We start from the raw sequence: 20,061 nt of genomic DNA, 5'->3' as shown, positions 1-20,061 counted from the left end.
CTCGAGCTGGAGTCGAAAGACCGCAGCTAGGCGATTAAACAGAGCCGATTGAATAAGCACCAAGGGAAGGTAAAGCGAGAGCAAGGCACGTGCCGTCCTAAGCAAGCCGTTGAGCAAAGAAGCCGCTCTCTCAGAAGGCGTAGCAGTATATGAACGAGCTCTGACATGATTCAGCCCAGTTAAAAGTACGTTTGAGTGATACTAACTAAAGCATTTCTAGAGGTGAAGCTACGGCCGGGGCGACTGAAGCGGAGTAGGCGAAATATTAGAAAATGCGAAGGCGAAGCACTCAAAATAGTACATGTGAAAAAGCGGCTTATTCTCATGGTCGCTATAAAAGTTAGAGGTGAGTAGAAGCGAAATATTTTGAAAGTGAAGCAGGAGCTTCGAAAAAACAATTATAAGTAAGCGGGGGAGGATTGCTTTTTCAAAAATTGGGGATTGAGAAAAAAATGTGAGGTTAAAGGAACGGTTGGTAGAGAAAAAGGGAGAAAAAGAAAAAAAAAATGGCGCAAAAAAGCCCCCGACGAGCCGCGGCCGCGGCTCGTCGGGGGCTTTTTTGCGCCATTTTTTTTTTCTTTTTCTCCCTTTTTTTTTTCTAAAGGCTTTTCGTCGAAAGACGAAAGGTCTTTTTTTTTATCAAAAATTACTAAGTAAGCTACCTCAAGAGAGTCAAAATTTTCTAATTTTTTCCATAAGAATGACTATTTATTTTTTATAGAAAGTTCGTCTTAAGTTATAAAAGGTGAGCATCGTTTTTTTTTTGCACAAAAATAATTGTAAAAATTTTAAATCACCTAGGGTTTCAAATTACCAAGTCCTTTTTAAGTTGTTAGTAAAAGTTATTGTATATAATAGTTATTTTTGTAAGTTAAACGAATAGTTTTATACAGTTATAATTAAAACTATGATATAAACAAGGTGAATTCATTAAAACATGTGTGATAAAAATAACACAAATTTAAACGCTTCTGTTTTATCATTACTGTTTTAATTTAAAGTCTTTTAATGTTTTAGTTGAAATACTTTACTTATTTTTAATAAATAGAGTTTTTTTCAGTATAAACTGTTATGAGGTTTAAAGTTAGTATGAAGGACATGATTTTAAGAAACATCCTCAGTTTTAATTAATGTCCATTGCTTAAAAACTTCTGGCAGTTGTTACTACAAAACAAAAATAGAATCTTATACAGAAAATCGGTAAGCTTAGGCAAGCAATGAAATTTTGAATAAAAAGAAGGAGATAAACACTTTGTACAAATATACAATTTAAACCAAATGCAATATATTTTAATTGAAGAAAAAATTTTTGTGTTTACATAAGGTCTTTGATTTTTTCAATAGTTTTAAGAATGTTAAGAAGAGTGACCAGTTATCTTATTTACTTTAAAATTACCTTTATGTTGTGTATTATAACATATACATTAATTGTTTGCTGCTGCACAAGCGTTTAACTTAATATTTGATTGTTTATAATATTAAATTATTGTTAAGAATTTAGATTAAAGTTAAAGAAAAAAACTAAGTTACAGCAATTGATAAAAATTGATAATGTTATAAAATGGTTTAATAAAATCAACAACAAGAGTAGTTACACGTTTATAAAATTTAATATAGAAGAATCCTACCCAAGTATCTCGAATAATCTGTTACTAAAAAAATCGATCGAACTTGCAAAAAAATAAATGAAAATAACATACTCAGACATATATACTATACTACACTCGTGCAAGACAGTTCTCAGGCATGTCAACGAAGTTTGGATCAAAAAGAATGCAAAAGAAGACCTATTTGACGTTCCGATGGGAAGCTACCATGGCGCTGAAGTTTGCAAGTTAATCGTTTTGTTCCTATTGAATAACCTAAACTAATTTTTATCTAAAGATAACTTCGAGTAGTAGCGCGATGATGGAATTTCTAAAATTAAAAAGCGATCAAAAAGAGTCATAGAAAAGACAAGAAAAGAAATTAGAGCGGTTTTCTCTGAACAAAACTTAAAAAATAAGATTGAATTAGACAGCAGTAACATAGACTTCCTGGATGTATTACTTGATCTACAGAATGATATATCATCCCCACAGAAAACCAAACGCTAAAGAAAAAAAACATAAATATAAAATCTAACCAAGCGTCAAAAGAGAGCCAACTAATATGAAACAAAATATACTATTTGATTTATCAAAAAACAAGACTATGTCTGATAATTACAAGAAATCATACGAGAAAGCGTTAAAAAACAGTGGTTTTAATAAAGTTTTAGAATACTCAAATCATAATGATGGTAGGGGCGATAGAAAAAAAAAAAACAAGTGTTATACTACAACCTTCCTTTTAGAGCAACATTAAAGACCAAAATAGGGAAAAAAAAAATTAAATCAGTAGATAAGCATTTCCCTAAAAACAAATATATATATAAAATTCTCAACAGAGAGGCAATCAAAATAGGTTATTCATGTATGCCCAACATAGAATTCGAAATCAGCAAATCAAGTCTAAAATCATAGAGGAAAGTAAAAACAAAAAGAAAAATGAAACAAGTTTCAATTGTAGAATTAGAATCTCATGCCCAGTGGAAGGTAAATGCCTTTCCAGACGTTTCATATACAAAGCTACTGTCTCATATGATAACAAAGAACCGCATTATTTTGGAAACTGCAAAAAACTTTAAAACAAGATACAACGAAAATATACATAGCTGCAGAAATTAAAATCTGAAAGAATCCACAAAATTCAGCTCATTTTTTCACGCCGCTAAGTTCAATGAACATATGATTAAGAACAATGTTAAATGGAAGATAATGCATAAAATTAATCAACGCAAACCGAGCAAAATATGCACTCTGTATAATATTGAAAAATTGGATATAGCGATCGCTGACAAAAACTCCTCTCAACTCCAGAACTGAGTTAATTGGTAAATGTAGATACTTCGCTAAATATCTAAAATCATAACATTTTCGTGTCCGTAATTGCATATTTTACCATTTTCTAAGTTTGTTGCATTTATGCTTGTGTTTATATCGTATTGGTATTTTGTATTTTCATTTCATTGTAAGCTGTATCCAATAAGTTTTTTGTATAAAAAATTAATTTAACACTCATAATAACTTGAATGATAGCTCTGTAGTAGTTATTCAATTCGTTATTAAGACTTTGAAATTTTTGTCAATTTAACAGACTTATATAATTTAGTATATATAGCTTTGTCAGTCTTACTTTAAACAGTTTTTAGTTCGTGATCATTGCATTACGCATTAAACACTGTGTAGAATAAAAACTCAAATTTTAAATTGTTTAATTAATGTTGTATAGAATATAAATATTGCACAACTTTTAAATCTAAGTTAAGATAAACTATTATTTTTCAAAGATCAAGTATTAATATAAGTTTAATAACATTTAACTTTTAACATTTTGTAATTTCGTTTATAACAATTACTGCAGTTTATAAGTTTACTTCAACACTATTTTTGTTTTTGACTTTAATATTTTATTTTAAAGTACTTAAAGTTTTATTAATAACTATACTATTTTGAAAACTTTATAAACATAATACATTTTTTACTCATTGAGTTGTTACAAATTCGATAGTAAGTTTGATTATTGTATTTGTTTTAATCTCTAAGTTTAAAGTAAATAATAAAAGTAACTCTCAACAAAAAAATATTTTTAACAACATCATCAAAGCTAAAAATTACCATAAACTTTGCGTATCAAAAAATAAATTACTTGAAATTTGTGGTACAGTTAATAAGCTTAACAATGTAAAGCAAACTTTAATTTTATTACTACTGTGTTTTTAAACAACTAATGATATAATTAAATGTATTCAAGCTGAGTATGTATTTTTAGTTTATAAAAGTACGAAACACCTATAAAATAAAAAGCTTAAATAAATTTTTTAGTCAACAGTACTGAGTTGTACAACTCTAAAGGTTATGTTCGAAATAACATAAATAAATATTCAGTTGTGTATATGTATGTTTACAGTAATTTAAACTTTTACATTTTTCTACTACAACAAAACGACATGTAACAAATACTCCATAAGTTTTTCTTTTGAACTGTTAGGACCTTTTAAAGCTACTGTTAACTCATAATTTTGCCCAGGAATAATATGACTGCGGTTTTTAATTTTTATTGAGTATTAAGGAATTAAGTTTAAGGAGTATCAACATATTTGTACCTGACGCCATGTGAAGCTAATTAATTGATAGCTCACTTAACTTTTATGTATAACTAAACATTTAATCAAATTTCGTTTGTAGAGCGACAGTTTCAATGGCGGATAACATTAAGCACTACTTTAAATAAAAGAACTTGAATGTTCATAATAAAACTATTTACGAGTGCTTTATCATAGTATATTTTATCCCATTTTTGTTTTTAAAATTATTTAATTAAGTGTGGACCGCGACAACGTTTTTTTTTTTTAATTTCACTGCGACCTCTGGTTTAGGCTATCCTTGTGGTCAGGTCCTGCTTCATTCCAAATAATTCAATGACGTAATAATGGTAAAAAACTTTACTTTAAAATGTATTTTACCTTTTGACTTGTATTATACTGAATTACATTGAAATGTATGCTTAAATATTAAAATACAACTAATTTTAACAACTATAACTATAATTTATAAATGAAAACAAACAATATTCACCTATTAAAGTAAGAAACACTATGACGTAGGAACAAATTTTCAGTATCTCTTAATTACTTCGCCTCTGGTTCTCGGGTCCTTTTTTCGTCTTCTCGGTCATTCTTCATGATCACCTGTGAAATTACACATTTTAAATATAATAAATAGTTTTAGTTTCTATTTCGTAAAATTATAAAATTGTTCGTCTGTTAATAGTATGTTCTGTTTTTATGGGTAAAATAACACTAACAAGATGCGTCAGGAAAAGGAGGCCACAAGCACGACTTGAGGTACAAAACTGGAATGAAAAATAAATAAAAATCGGATAACAAAAGATTTATAAATAAAATTTTAATAATAACACATAACGTTTTTGTTCTTTTACTTTTGATATCAATTTTAAAGCTAAAAAATATACGAAGAATTTAGGTTTAGCAAATTAAGAACTCGATACTCTAGAAATACTTCAGTAATTTTATAATTTCAGAAACGGTTTGATACAAAATTAAACAAAAATAAAGTAGTTTAAAGTTGGTTTCTCAAAGTTTACTGCTCAATGTGCACACTTTTGTCAAACACTAATTTTATGAACGGTTATAGGTTAGAAACTCTTTAAAAATCTTAGTTTGCAACTTAGCGCATCACAAAATTTAAAAATGACAGCAAAAATACAAATGGTTTAAAATTTTCATTCAATTAAGTGTTCATTTAGTTTTGCTTTTATTCAAAAATTTAGTTAGTACTTGCTTTTATATTAAATTATTATTTCTATTTTACTAACGTTGAACTTTTAAGCTGAAGCTGTAAAAATTTACCATAGATTTACCTTAGAGAACGTTTATTTTGAGATTAACTTGCTATCTTGATATGTTGGTTATTTAATTATATAAGTAAAAACTAAGAAATTTGAAAGCATCAAAATTAAAAGTAGCGTTTCGAAATATATACTTTTATTGTTAACACAAAAGCAATCACATATTCGAGAAATTCAACTTAAAATTAGTTAAGTGTTATCTAGTTTTAGTTCAACTTACTTTACAGTTTCAATTTGTTTGATTTTCTTTCCCTTTAATCAAAAATATTAGTTTTATATTTAAAACACTAGTTTATAGCATAAAATAGGGTTGCCAAATATTGTTGGCAAATTTTTTCCTGGTTTTTAAAAGTACACTTTTTTGGGTCTATTTTTAATTTAAAGTTAAAGTTAAGGTAAGATAATGTGTTAAATAGTATAAAAACTTATTATCATATTGAATTATATTGAATATTATTATAATGAATCAATTAGTCTACTTAGAACACTGTTTAAAAAAGAGACGTACTTACTAGAATTAAATATTGTTTGTTCAATGTCAAAAAAAAATCTTATTTAAAATAAAGCAAAGTACAAACTGCACTGCAACCAAAGCTAAATTATAAACTTATTTAAATAACATAACAAAATTCATTTTTGAAATTCGTGGATTTTTATCGCAAAACATAACAACTATTAACTTAATTAAAAATACATTTTGGTTTGCTAATGAAGAAACGTACAAAAATGTAAAATTGATAGGTCAACACAAACCAGCTTTGCATAAATTTACAACTATATAAAATAATTTTAAGAAGAACAAAAGTCAAATAAAGATCAATTTCAAGGTTCTGTAAAAGATTCTAACCAGATACAATAGAGAAATATTATTTGTTGTTGTTGAAAGGAAATAAATACAGAACAAGCGGTATTCACTGAGTTCAGACAACCATATAAAACTACAAAAACTTGAGTAACAAAAGTTTCTTTCATCACTAATATAAACTAAAAGTACATCAAACGTGTTAGTTGGTTCTATAATAAAAAACTTGAACTAGATTACTACGTTAAAAACAAATACTGTAGAAAAAGGGATATATTATCGAAAATTAAACGTAGAAAAATAAGGATATTGAATAAAAATTCACATTCATCCTGAAAAAGAAGATAATTTTTTTCTGAAAATCAACACCATTAAAACGACATCTTAGAAAAGATTTAAAACCAAAAAAGAAAACTATAGATATCAAAAACTGAAGAAGTATTCTGAATTATGACGTCACAAAAATGTATTTAACTAAACCAATGATACCTTAAATTAGATAAAGAAATTCAAGTAAGCCGTAAATCCGGGATCAGAACAAATTTCTGTTATTATTCTTTCAGACAGTTAAATAATTTTGTTCCGTCAAAAAAGCTTTAGAGCTCAGAAATAAACTGTCTAATAAAATACAAACCAAACTATTTACTCACAAAGTTTTCATCATTTATTGACATTATTAATGAGCAAACGGCTTTTTCTTAAAGAATAAATTTTGAAACAATCACTAACGATATAAAAACCATCTTAGTTTAACAACGCATTAAAGGCGGATCTTGATGAGCTAATAGTTAGTTAGTTAGTACAGAGCTATCAGTCATTTAAAATAATATATCCAGGTTTTCAGAATTTCCTCCAAGTTTTGAAAAGTACACATGTTTCGGTCTATCTTTAGTTTTAAATTGAGTTTAAGGTAAAACACTGTGTTAAATAGTATAAAAACATTGAAAATATACTATAAAACTACTTTAAATGTGTTTATGAATAAAAAAATTTGATGATGACCAAAACATTATTCATATGATAAATATTTCTACTTAACATGTAAAAATTAATTAAAATTTCAGGTTTTTTAGTGATTTTTATTCAAAATTCCAGGTAAAATGGCAACTCTGTAAGTAGATTTGAGAGTACTTGATTACAAGCAATAACAAATGTTAAAAAGAAATAAAGAGTAAGGTAGATAAAAAGTATCAAGCTGTAATCAATAAAATACTGCTGTTTTATTGAGCAAAGCTAATCAAAAAAGCGAACAAAAGTTTTTCGTAAACAACCAAAAAATATATAACTATACAAAACAATCTAGTGTGGTAATTTAATTTATATGTTTTTAATGTATTCGTTATTAACTTATTTCAGAATAGTTATAATGGTTAGCTTTGGTTTATATATTTAAAACTAAAACAAATATCTTTTGTAATAGGTTATACTAAATAATATATTATTTTAATGTTTTAAACGTTATTTAAATAAGTAATTTGTCTAAAAGTTAATGGAAAGTTCTGTATTTAACCAATCCTACCGTAAATGTACAGCGACGCTCTTTCGCATCCTGGTACAACATTTTCAGGGTAAATTATCTCGAATGCGTCCGAAAGTGCTTCATCGTCTTCATTCATGAATATAACTGATTCCAAAAAGCACTGCTCAATTCCTTCAGGCTGTTAGTATTAAGGTGTTTTACTTGAGCCAGATTGTACACACAATTTATTAAATCATTAGTACACAATGGCAATAATACAAATTCGTTCAAAATGATTAATTTCTAATCATTAAATTACTTTTAAAACTTCTGTACGTGTTATTATGTTTTCTAAACTAAAAAAATCAAGCTAAATTTCAAATACCTTGTTGACACAGATTTATTCTTCCATTTTGATTTTTTTTTAATTACAGAACTAATGTTTATAAAATGTAATTATGCCGTGTCGTGTATGTATAATCAATTACAGTTGACTAAAAAAGACAGACAAATGTTTAAAAATGCAAAAACGAGTTTAACTAATGAATTATTCAAAAACTTATTCTTGATTATTTACATTTTCGAGTTTTCTGAAATATAGAATGAAAATAATTTGAGTTTTTCTCAAAAACAACACAGTTAATATGACACCATAAAAAAGATACAAGTCCCAAAAAGAAAGCGACTGATATCGAAAACTGAGGAAGTATTCTGAACTATGACATCACAAAAATGTATTTAACTAAACCAATAATACCTTAAAATAGATGTAGAAATTCAAGTAAGCCGTAAATCCGGGGTCAGAACAAATTCCAGATATTATAATTTCAGACAGTTTAATAATTTTGTTCAATCAAAAAAGCTTTAGAGCTCAGAAATAAACTGTCTAATAAAATACAAACCAAACTATTTACTCACAAAGTTTTCATCATTTATTGACATTATCAATGAACAAACGGCTTTTTCTTATTTAAACTTAAAGAAAAAATTTTGAAACAATCACTAACGATATAAAAACCATCTTAGTTTAACAACGCAGTTAAGGTGGATCTGAATGAGCTAATAGTTAGTTAGTACAGAGCTATCGGTCATTTAAAAAAAAAATATCCAGGTATTCAGAATTTCCTCCAAGTTTTGAAAAGTACACATGTTTCGGTCTATTTTTAGTTTAAAATTGAGTTTATGGTAAAAACTGCGTTAAATATATAAAAACATTGAAAACATACGGTTAAGCTACTTTAAATGTGTTTTTAATTTTGATGATGACCAAAAAAAATTCTATATGATAATTTTTTTTGCGTTATATCAAGATTTTTCGACATAACATGTAAAAATAGTTTAAAATTCCAGGTTTTTTGTTGATTTTTCTTCAAAATTCCAGGTATTTCTATATTATCAGATAAAGTGGCAAACCTGTAAGTAGATTTGAGAGTACTTGATTACAAGCAATAACAAACGTTAAAATGAAATATTGAGCAAGATAGATAAAAAGTACCAAGCTGTACTCAGTAAAATATTGCTGCTTTATTGAGAAAAACTAATCGAAAAAGCGAACAAAAGTTTTTAGTTTACAACCAAAAAATAAGTAATTGTACAAAACTATCTAGTGTGGTAATTTGATTTATATGTTTTTAATGTATTTTTTATTAACTTATCTCAGGATAGTTATAATGGTTAAATTTGGTTTATATATTTAAAATTATAAAATAATTTTCTTTTGTAATAGACCACACTATATAATATTTTTTTAAATAAGTTATTTGTCTAAAAATTAATGGAAAGTTCTGTATTTAACCAATCCTACCGTAAATGTACAGTGACACTCTTTCGCATCCTGGTACAACATTTTCAGGGTAAATTATCTCGAATGCGTCCGAAAGTGCTTCATCGTCTTCATTCATGAATATAACTGATTCCAAAAAGCACTGCTCAATTCCTTCAGGCTGTTAGTATTAAGGTGTTTTACTTGAGCCAGATTGTACACACAATTTATTAAACCATTAGTATACAAAGGCAAGATTACAAATTCGTTCAAAATGATTAATTTCTAATCATTAAATTACTTTTAAAATTTCTGTACGTGTTATTATGTTTTCTAAACTAAAAAAATCATGCTAAATTTCAAATACCTTGTTGACACAGATTTATTCTTCCATTTTGATTTTTTTTAAATTACAGAACTAATGTTTATAAATGTAATTATGCCGTGTCGTGTATGTCTAATCAATTACAGTTGACTAAAAAAGACAGACAAATGTTTAAAAATGCAAAAACCAGTTTAACTACTGAATTATTCAAAAACTTATTCTTGATTATTTACATATTCGAGTTTTCTGAAATATAGAATGAAAATAATTTGAGTTTTTCTCAAAACAACACCGTTAATATGACACCATAAAAAAGATACAAGTCCCAAAAAGAAAGCGACTGATATCGAAAACTGAGGAAGTATTCTGAACTATGACATCACATAAATGTATTTAACTAAACCAATAATACCTTAAAATAGATGTAGAAATTCAAGTAAGCCGTAAATCCGGGGTCAGAACAAATTCCAGATATTATAATTTCAGACAGTTTAATAATTTTGTTCAATCAAAAAAGTATTAGAGCTCAGAAATAAACTGTCTAATAAAATACAAACCAAACTATTTACTCACAAAGTTTTTATAATTTATTGACATTATCAATGAACAAACGGCTTTTTCTTAAAGAAAAATTTTGAAACAATCACTAACGATATAAAAACCATATTAGTTTAACAACGCAGTTAAGGCGGATCTTGATGAGCTATTAGTTAGTTAGTACAGAGCTATCAGTCATTTAAAAAAAAAATATCCAGGTTTTCAGAATTTCCTCCAAGTTTTGAAAAGTACACATGTTTCGGTCTATTTTTAGTTTTAAGTAGAATTTAAGGTAAAAACTGCGTTAAATATATAAAAACATTGAAAACATACGGTTAAGCTACTTTAAATGTGTTTTTAATTTTGATGATGACCAAAAAAAATTCTATATGATAATTTTTTTGCGTTATATCAAGATTTTTCGACATAACATGTAAAAATTGTTTAAAATTCCAGGTTTTTTGGTGATTTTTCTTCAAAATTCCAGGTTTTTCTATATTATCAGATAAAGTGGCAAACCTGTAAGTAGATTTGAGAGTACTTGATTACAAGCAATAACAAACGTTAAAATGAAATATTGAGCAAGATAGATAAAAAGTACCAAGCTGTACTCAGTAAAATATTGCTGCTTTATTGAGAAAAACTAATCGAAAAAGCGAACAAAAGTTTTTTGTTTACAACCAAAAAATTAATAATTATACAAAACTATCTAGTGTGGTAATTTGATTTATATGTTTTTAATGTATTTTTTATTAACCTATTTCAGGATAGTTATAATGGTTAAATTTGTTTTATATATTTAAAACTATAAACAATTAGCTTTTATAATAGGTTATACTAAATAATATACTATTTTAATGTTTTAAACGTTATTTAAATAAGTTATTTGTCTAAAATTTAATGGAAAGTTCTGTATTTAACCAATCCTACCGTAAATGTACAGCGACGCTCTTTCGCGTCCTGGTACAACTTTTTCAGGGTAAATTATCTCGAATGCGTCCGAAAGTGCTTCATCGTCTTCATTCATGAATATAACTGATTCCAAAAAGCACTGCTCAATTCCTTCAGGCTGTTAGTATTAAGGTGTTTTACTTGAGCCAGATTGTACACACAATTTATTAAACCATTAGTACACAATGGCAATAATACAAATTCGTTCAAAATGATTAATTTCTAATCATTAAATTACTTTTAAAACTTCTGTACGTGTTATTATGTTTTCTTAACTAAAAAAATCATGCTAAATTTCAAAAACCTTGTTGACACAGATTTATTCTTCCATTTTGATTTTTTTTTAATTACAGAACTAATGTTTATAAAATGTAATTATGCCGTGTCGTGTATGTCTAATCAATTACAGTTGACTAAAAAAGACAGACAAATGTTTAAAAATGCAAAAACCAGTTTAACTACTGAATTATTCAAAAACTTATTCTTGATTATTTACATTTTCGAGTTTTCTGAAATATAGAATGAAAATAATTTGAGTTTTTCTCAAAAACAACACCGTTAATATGACACCATAAAAAAGATACAAGTCCCAAAAAGAAAGCGACTGATATCGAAAACTGAGGAAGTATTCTGAACTATTAAATCACAAAAATGTATTTAACTAAACCAATAATACCTTAAAATAGATGTAGAAATTCAAGTAAGCCGTAAATCCGGGATCAGAACAAATTCCAGATATTATAATTTCAGACAGTTTAATAATTTTGTTCAATCAAAAAAGTATTAGAGCTCAGAAATAAACTGTCTAAAAAATACAAACCAAACTATTTACTCACAAAGTTTTTATAATTTATTGACATTATCAATGAACAAACGGCTTTTTCTTAAAGAAAAATTTTGAAACAATCACTAACGATATAAAAACCATCTTAGTTTAACAACGCAGTTAAGGCGGATCTTGATGAGCTATTAGTTAGTTAGTACAGAGCTATCAGTCATTTAAAAAAAAATATCCAGGTTTTCAGAATTTCCTCCAAGTTTTGAAAAGTACACATGTTTCGGTCTATTTTTAGTTTTAAATAGAATTTAAGGTAAAAACTGCGTTAAATATATAAAAACATTGAAAACATACGGTTAAGCTACTTTAAATGTGTTTTAAATTTTGATGATGACCAAAAAAAATTCTATATGATAATTTTTTTGCGTTATATTAAGATTTTTCGACATAACATGTAAAAATAGTTTAAAATTCCAGGTTTTTTGGTGATTTTTCTTCAAAATTCCAGGTTTTTCTATATTATCAGATAAAGTGGCAAACCTGTAAGTAGATTTGAGAGTACTTGATTACAAGCAATAACAAACGTTAAAATGAAATATTGAGCAAGATAGATAAAAAGTACCAAGCTGTACTCAGTAAAATATTGCTGCTTTATTGAGAAAAACTAATCGAAAAAGCGAACAAAAGTTTTTTGTTTACAACCAAAAAATTAATAATTATACAAAACTATCTAGTGTGGTAATTTGATTTATATGTTTTTAATGTATTTTTTATTAACCTATTTCAGGATAGTTATAATGGTTAAATTTGGTTTATATATTTAAAACTATAAACAATTAGCTTTTATAATAGGTTATACTAAATAATATATTATTTTAATGTTTTAGACGTTATTTAAATAAGTTATTTGTCTAAAAGTTAATGGAAAGTTCTGTATTTAACCAATCCTACCGTAAATGTACAGCGACGCTCTTTCGCATCCTGGTACAACATTTTCAGGGTAAATTATCTCGAATGCGTCCGAAAGTGCTTCATCGTCTTCATTCATGAATATAACTGATTCCAAAAAGCACTGCTCAATTCCTTCAGGCTGTTAGTATTAAGGTGTTTTACTTGAGCCAGATTGTACACACAATTTATTAAACCATTAGTACACAATGGCAATAATACAAATTCGTTCAAAATGATTAATTTCTAATCATTAAATTACTTTTAAAACTTCTGTAAGTGTTATTATGTTTTCTTAACTAAAAAAATCATGCTAAATTTCAAATACCTTGTTGACACAGATTTATTCTTCCATTTTGATTTTTTTTTAATTACAGAACTAATGTTTATAAAATGTAATTATGCCGTGTCGTGTATGTATAATCAAAAACAGTTGACTAAAAAAGACAGACAAATGTTTAAAAATGCAAAAACCAGTTTAACAACTGAATTATTCAAAAACTTATTCTTGATTATTTACATTTTCGAGTTTTCTGAAATATAGAATGAATATAATTTGAGTTTTTCTCAAAAACAACACCGTTAATATGACACCATTAAAAAGATACAATTCCCAAAAAGAAAGCGACTGATATCGAAAACTGAGGAAGTATTCTGAACTATGAAATCACAAAAATGTATTTAACTAAACCAATAATACCTTAAAATAGATGTAGAAATTCAAGTAAGCCGTAAATCCGGGGTCAGAACAAATTCCAGATATAATTCCAGACAGTTTAATAATTTTGTTCAATCAAAAAAGTATTTGAGCTCAGAAATAAACTGTCTAATAAAATACAAACCAAACTATTTACTCACAAAGTTTTTATAATTTATTGACATTATCAATGAACAAACGGCTTTTTCATAAAGAAAAAATTTTGAAACAATCACTAACGATATAAAAACCATCTTAGTTTAACAACGCAGTTAAGGTGGATCTGGATGAGCTAATAGTTAGTTAGTACAGAGCTATCAGTCATTTAAAAAAAAAATATCCAGGTTTTCAGAATTTCCTCCAAGTTTTGAAAAGTACACATGTTTCGGTCTAATTTAAGTTTTAAATAGAGTTTAAGGTAAAAACTGCGTTAAATATATAAAAACATTGAAAACATACGGTTAAGCTACTTTAAATGTGTTTTTAATTTTGATGATGACCAAAAAAAAATTTATATGATAATTTTTTTGCGTCGTATCAAGATTTTTCGACATAACATGTAAAAATTGTTTAAAATTCCAGGTTTTTTGGTGATTTTTCTTCAAAATTCCAGGTTTTTCTATATTATCAGATAAAGTGGCAAACCTGTAAGTAGATTTGAGAGTACTTGATTACAAGCAATAACAAACGTTAAAATGAAATATTGAGCAAGATAGATAAAAAGTACCAAGCTGTACTCAGTAAAATATTGCTGCTTTATTGAGAAAAACTAATCGAAAAAGCGAACAAAAGTTTTTTGTTTACAACCAAGAATAAATAATTGTACAAAACTATCTAGTGTGGTAATTTGATTTATATGTTTTTAACGTATTTTTTATTAACTTATTTCAGGATAGTTATAATGGTTAAATTTGGTTTATATATTTAAAACTATATAGAGTTATCTTTTGTAATAGACCACACTATATAATATTTTATTTAAATAAGTTATTTGTCTAAAATTTAATGGAAAGTTCTGTATTTAACAAATCCTACCGTAAATGTACAGCGACACTCTTTCGGATCCTGGTACAACATTTTCAGGGTAAATTATCTCGAATGCGTCCGAAAGTGCTTCATCGTCTTCATTCATGAATATAACTGATTCCAAAAAGCACTGCTCAATTCCTTCAGGCTGTTAGTATTAAGGTGTTTTACTTGAGCCAGATTGTACACACAATTTATTAAACCATTAGTATACAATGGCAAGATTACAAATTCGTTCAAAATGAATTGATACAGGTCTTATTTTTAATCAGAAAACTACGTTTAAAACTTCTGTACGGGTTATTATGTTTTCTAAACTAATAAAATCATTTAAAACACAAATATAGTAATCTTTGTAACTAAATTTCAAATACTTTTTTGTAAAAGGTTTATTCTTCCATTTTGATTTTTTTTATATTAGAAAACTTATTTTTATAAAATGTAATTGAGCAGAGACTTGTATGTAATATCAATTACAGTTGATTAAAAAACATAGACAAATGTTTAAAAATGCAAAAACCAGTGTAACTACAAAATTATTTAAAAACTTATTCTTAGTTATATACATTTTCGAGTTTTCTGAAAAATAGTATAAAAATAATTTGTTTTTCTGAAAATCAACACCGTTAATATGACACCATAAAAAAGATACAAGTTCCAAAAAGAAAGCGACTGATATCGAAAACTGAGGAAGTATTCTGAATTATGACATCACAAAAATGTATTTAAATAAACCAATAATACCTTAAAATAGATAAAGAAATTCAAGTAAGACGTAAATCCGGGGTCAGAACAAATTCCAAATATTATAATTTTAGACAGTTAAAATATTTTGTTCAATTAAAAAAGCTTTAGAGCTCAGAAATAAACTGTCTAATAAAATACAAACCAAACTATTTACTCACAAAGTTTTCATCATTTATTGACATTATCAATGAGCAAACGGCTTTTTCTTAAAGAATAAATTTTGAAACAATCACTAACGATATAAAAACCATCTTAGTTTAACAACGCAGTAAAGGCGGACCTTGATGAGCTAATAGTTAGTTAGTACAGGGTTATCAGTCATTTAAAAAAAATATCCAGGTTTTCAGAATTTCCTCCAAGTTTTTAAAAGTACACATTCTTCGGTCTATTTTTAGTTTAAAATTGAGTTTAAGGTAAAAACTGCGTTAAATAGTATAAAAACATTAAAAACATACGGTTAAGCTACTTTAAATGTGTTTTTAATTTTGATGATGACCAAAAAAAATTCTATATGATAATTTATGCGTCATATCAAGATTTTTCGACATAACATGTAAAAATTTTTTGTAAACAACCAAAAAATAAATAATTATACAAAACTATCTAGTGTTGTATTTAATTTATATGTTTTTAATGTATTTGTTATTAACTTATTTCAGGATAGTTATAATGGTTAGCTTTGGTTTATATATTTAAAACTATATAAAATTATCTTTTGTAATAGATTATACTATACAATATTTTATTTAAATAAGTTATTTGTCTAAAAATTAATGGAAAGTTCTGTATTTAACCAATCCTACCGTAAATGTACAGCGACGCTCTTTCGGAACCTGGTACAACATTTTCAGGGTAAATTATCTCGAATGCGTCCAAAAGTGCTTCATCGTCTTCATTCATGAATATAGCTGATTTCAAAAAGCACTTCTCAATTCCTTCAGGCTGTTAGTATTAAGGTATTTAGTTGAGCCAGACTGTATACACAATTTATTAAACCATTAGTGTACAGTAGGAATATTACAAATTCGTTCAAAATGAATTTTTACCGGTCTTATTTCCAATCAGCAAATTACTTTTAAAACTTCTATATGTGTCACAATGTTTTCTCAACTAATAAAATCATTTAAAACACAAATATAGTAATCTATGTAACTAAATTTCAAATACCTTGTTGGCAAAGGTTTATTCTTCGATTTTAATTTTTTTTTAATTAGTAATGCTATAGTTATAAAATGTTATTAAGCCGAGACTTGTATGTAAAATCAAATACAGTTGATTAAAAAACACAGAAAAATCTTTAAAATGTTGATGAGCTAACAGTTAGTTAGTACAGGGTTATCAGTGGCATTTAACAAAATTTTTACAGGTTTTAAATGTACACATATTAGGGTGTATTTTTAGTTTCAAGTTAATTTTAAGGTAAAAAAAAACTTTTTCAACTAGTATAAAAGCATTGAAAACATACTGTAAAGCTACTTTGAATGTGTTTATGAATAAAAAAAATTGATGATGACCAAAAAATTATTTAAGTGATAAATTTTTCTACTTAACATGTAAAAATTAATTAAAAATTCAGGTTTTTTAGTGATTTTTATTCAAAAATACAGGATTTTCTATGTTTCCAGGTAAAATGGGAAACCTGTAAGTAGATTTGAGAGTACTTGATCACGAGCAATAACAAACGTTAAAAAGAAATAAAGAGTAAGGTAGATAAAAAGTATCAAGCTGTAATCTATAAAAAACTGCTACTTTATTGAGCAAAACTAATCGAAAAAGCTAACAAAAGTTTTTCGTAAAGAACCAAAAAACAAATAATTATACAAAACTATCTAGTGTGGTAATTTAATTATATGTTTGTATTTGTTATTAACTTATTTCAGAATAGTTATAATGGTTAACTTTGATTTATATATTTAAAACTATAAAGAGTTATCTTTTGTAATAGACCACACTATATAATGTTTTATTTAAAAAAGTTATTTGTCTAAAAATCAATGGAAAGTTCTGTATTTAACAAATCCTACCGTAAATGTACAGCGACGCTCTTTCGGATCCTGGTACAACATTTTCAGGGTAAATTATCTCGAATGCGTCCGAAAGTGCTTCATCGTCTTCATTCATGAATATAACTGATTACAAAAAGCACTGCTCAATTCCTTCAGGCTGTTAGTATTAAGGTGTTTTACTTAAGCCAGACTGTACGAACAATTTATTAAACCATTAGTACACAATGGCAATAATACAAATTCGTTCAAAATGAATAGATACTGGTCTTATTTTTAATCAGAAAACTACGTTTAAAACTTCTGTACGGGTTATTATGTTTTCTAATCTAATAAAATCATTTAAAACACAAATAATAAAGTTACAGAATCTTTGTAACTAAATTTCAAATACTTTGTTGGAAAAGGTTTATTCTTCCATTTTGATTTTTTTTTATATTAGAAAACTTATTTTTATAAAATGTAATTAAGCAGAGACTTGTATGTAAAATCAATTACAGTTGATTAAAAAACACAGACAAATGTTTAAAAATGCAAAAACCAGTGTAACTACAAAATTATTCAAAAACTTATTCTTAGTTATATACATTTTCGAATTTTCTGAAAGATAGAATAAAAATAATTTGTTTTTCTGAAAACAACACTAAAACTATTATACCTTAAAGTAGATGAATAAATTCAAGTAAGCCGTACATCCGGGATCAGAACAAATTTATGTTAATATTCTTTCAGACAGTTAATTAATTTTTTTCAATCAAAAAAGCTTTAGAGCTCTAAAATAAATTGTCTAATAAAATACGAACTAAACTATTTACTCACAAAGTTTTCATCATTTATTACATTATCAATGAGCAAACGGCTTTTTCTTAATGAATAAATTTTGAAACAATCACTAACGATATAAAAACCATCTTAGTTTAACAACGCACTTAAGGCGGATCTGGATGAGCTAATAGTTAGTTAGTACAGGATTATCAGTCATTTTAAAAAAATATCCAGGTTTTCAGAATTTCCTCCAAGTTTTGTAAAGTGCACATTTTTTGGTTTATCTTTAGTTTAAAATTGAGTTTAAGGTAAAAACTGTGTTAAATAGTATAAAAACATTAAAAATATACGGTTAAGCTACTTTAAATGTGTTTTTGAATGGAAATTTTTGATGATGATCAAAAAAATATATATATGATAAATTTGTTGCGTCATATCTAGATTTTTCAACATAACATATAAAAATTGTTTAAAATTCTAGGTTTTTTAGTGATTTTCTTCAAAATTACAGGTTTTTCAATGTTTCCAGGTAAAGTGACAACCCTGTAAGTAGATTTAGAGTACTTGATTACAAGCAATAACAAATGTTAAAAAGAAATAAAGAGTTAGGGAGATTAAAAGTATCAAGCTGTAATCAATAAAAAACTGCTGTTTTATTGAGCAAAACTAATCAAAAAAGTTAACAAAAGTCTTTCGTAAACAACCGAAAAATAAATAATTATACAAAACTATCTAGTGTGGTAATTTAATTTATATGTTTTTACTGTATTTGTTATTAACTTATTTCAGGATAGTTATAATAGTTAACTTTGGTTTATATATTTAAAACTATAAAGAGTTATCTTTTGTAATAGACCATACTATAAAATATTTTTTTTAAATAAGTAATTTGTCTAAGATTTAATGGAAAGATCTGTATTTAACCAATCCTACCGTAAATTTACAGCGACACTCTTTCGGATCCTGGTACAACATTTTCAGGGTATATTATCTCGACTGCGTCCAAAAGTGCTTCATCGTCTTCATTCATGAATATAACTGATTCCAAAAAGCACTGCTCAATTCCTTCAGGCTGTTAGTATTAAGGTGTTTTACTTGAGCCAGATTGTACACACAATTTATTAAACCATTAGTATACAATGGCAAGATTACAAACTTGTTCAAAATGAATTTTTATTGGTTTTATTTTTAATCAGCAAATGACTTTTAAAACTTCTGTACGTGTTATTATGTTTTCTAAACTAATAAAATCATTCAAAACACAAATATAGTAGTCTATGTAACTAAATTTCAAATACCTTGTTGGCACAGATTTATACTTTCATTTTGAGTTTTTTTAAAGCAACTAATTAAATTCTTTTAATTTATTCTAACAAATCTTAAATATTCCTTTAAATTTTTAAAATTAGTTAATTGAAATAAGGGTAACTACCTAGGATGATGTTGCACCAGTATCAAGCTGAAATATATACTATATTCGACGTTTTTTTAACTACATTTTTAAGCTAAAAACCAATGTTTTAAACCTATTTTGTTTAATCTAAAAAGATACTTTGTTTCAAACTGGCTACGAAAATTAATAGTATTAATAAAAATAAATTAGTACATACTTAAATATTTAATCGATTTCATCTCACAACATCTTAATTGATACAAATTATTTCATTTATATAATCGCTTGATATTGTAAATAAAAAAGATCAAATTTTTTAGTTTTATTAGTTGATGATAAATAAATTAGATTATATTTTTGTGTATATAAAGTAGAAACTTATATGTAAAAATTATAGTTAAAAAAGACATCGAATGT

This window comes from Thalia democratica, chromosome 4 (genome assembly GCF_965202585.1).
Source record: "Thalia democratica chromosome 4, ktThaDemo2.hap1.1, whole genome shotgun sequence".
In the NCBI taxonomy this organism is placed as follows: Eukaryota; Metazoa; Chordata; class Thaliacea; order Salpida; family Salpidae; genus Thalia; species Thalia democratica.
This window is presented reverse-complemented; position numbering follows the sequence as displayed.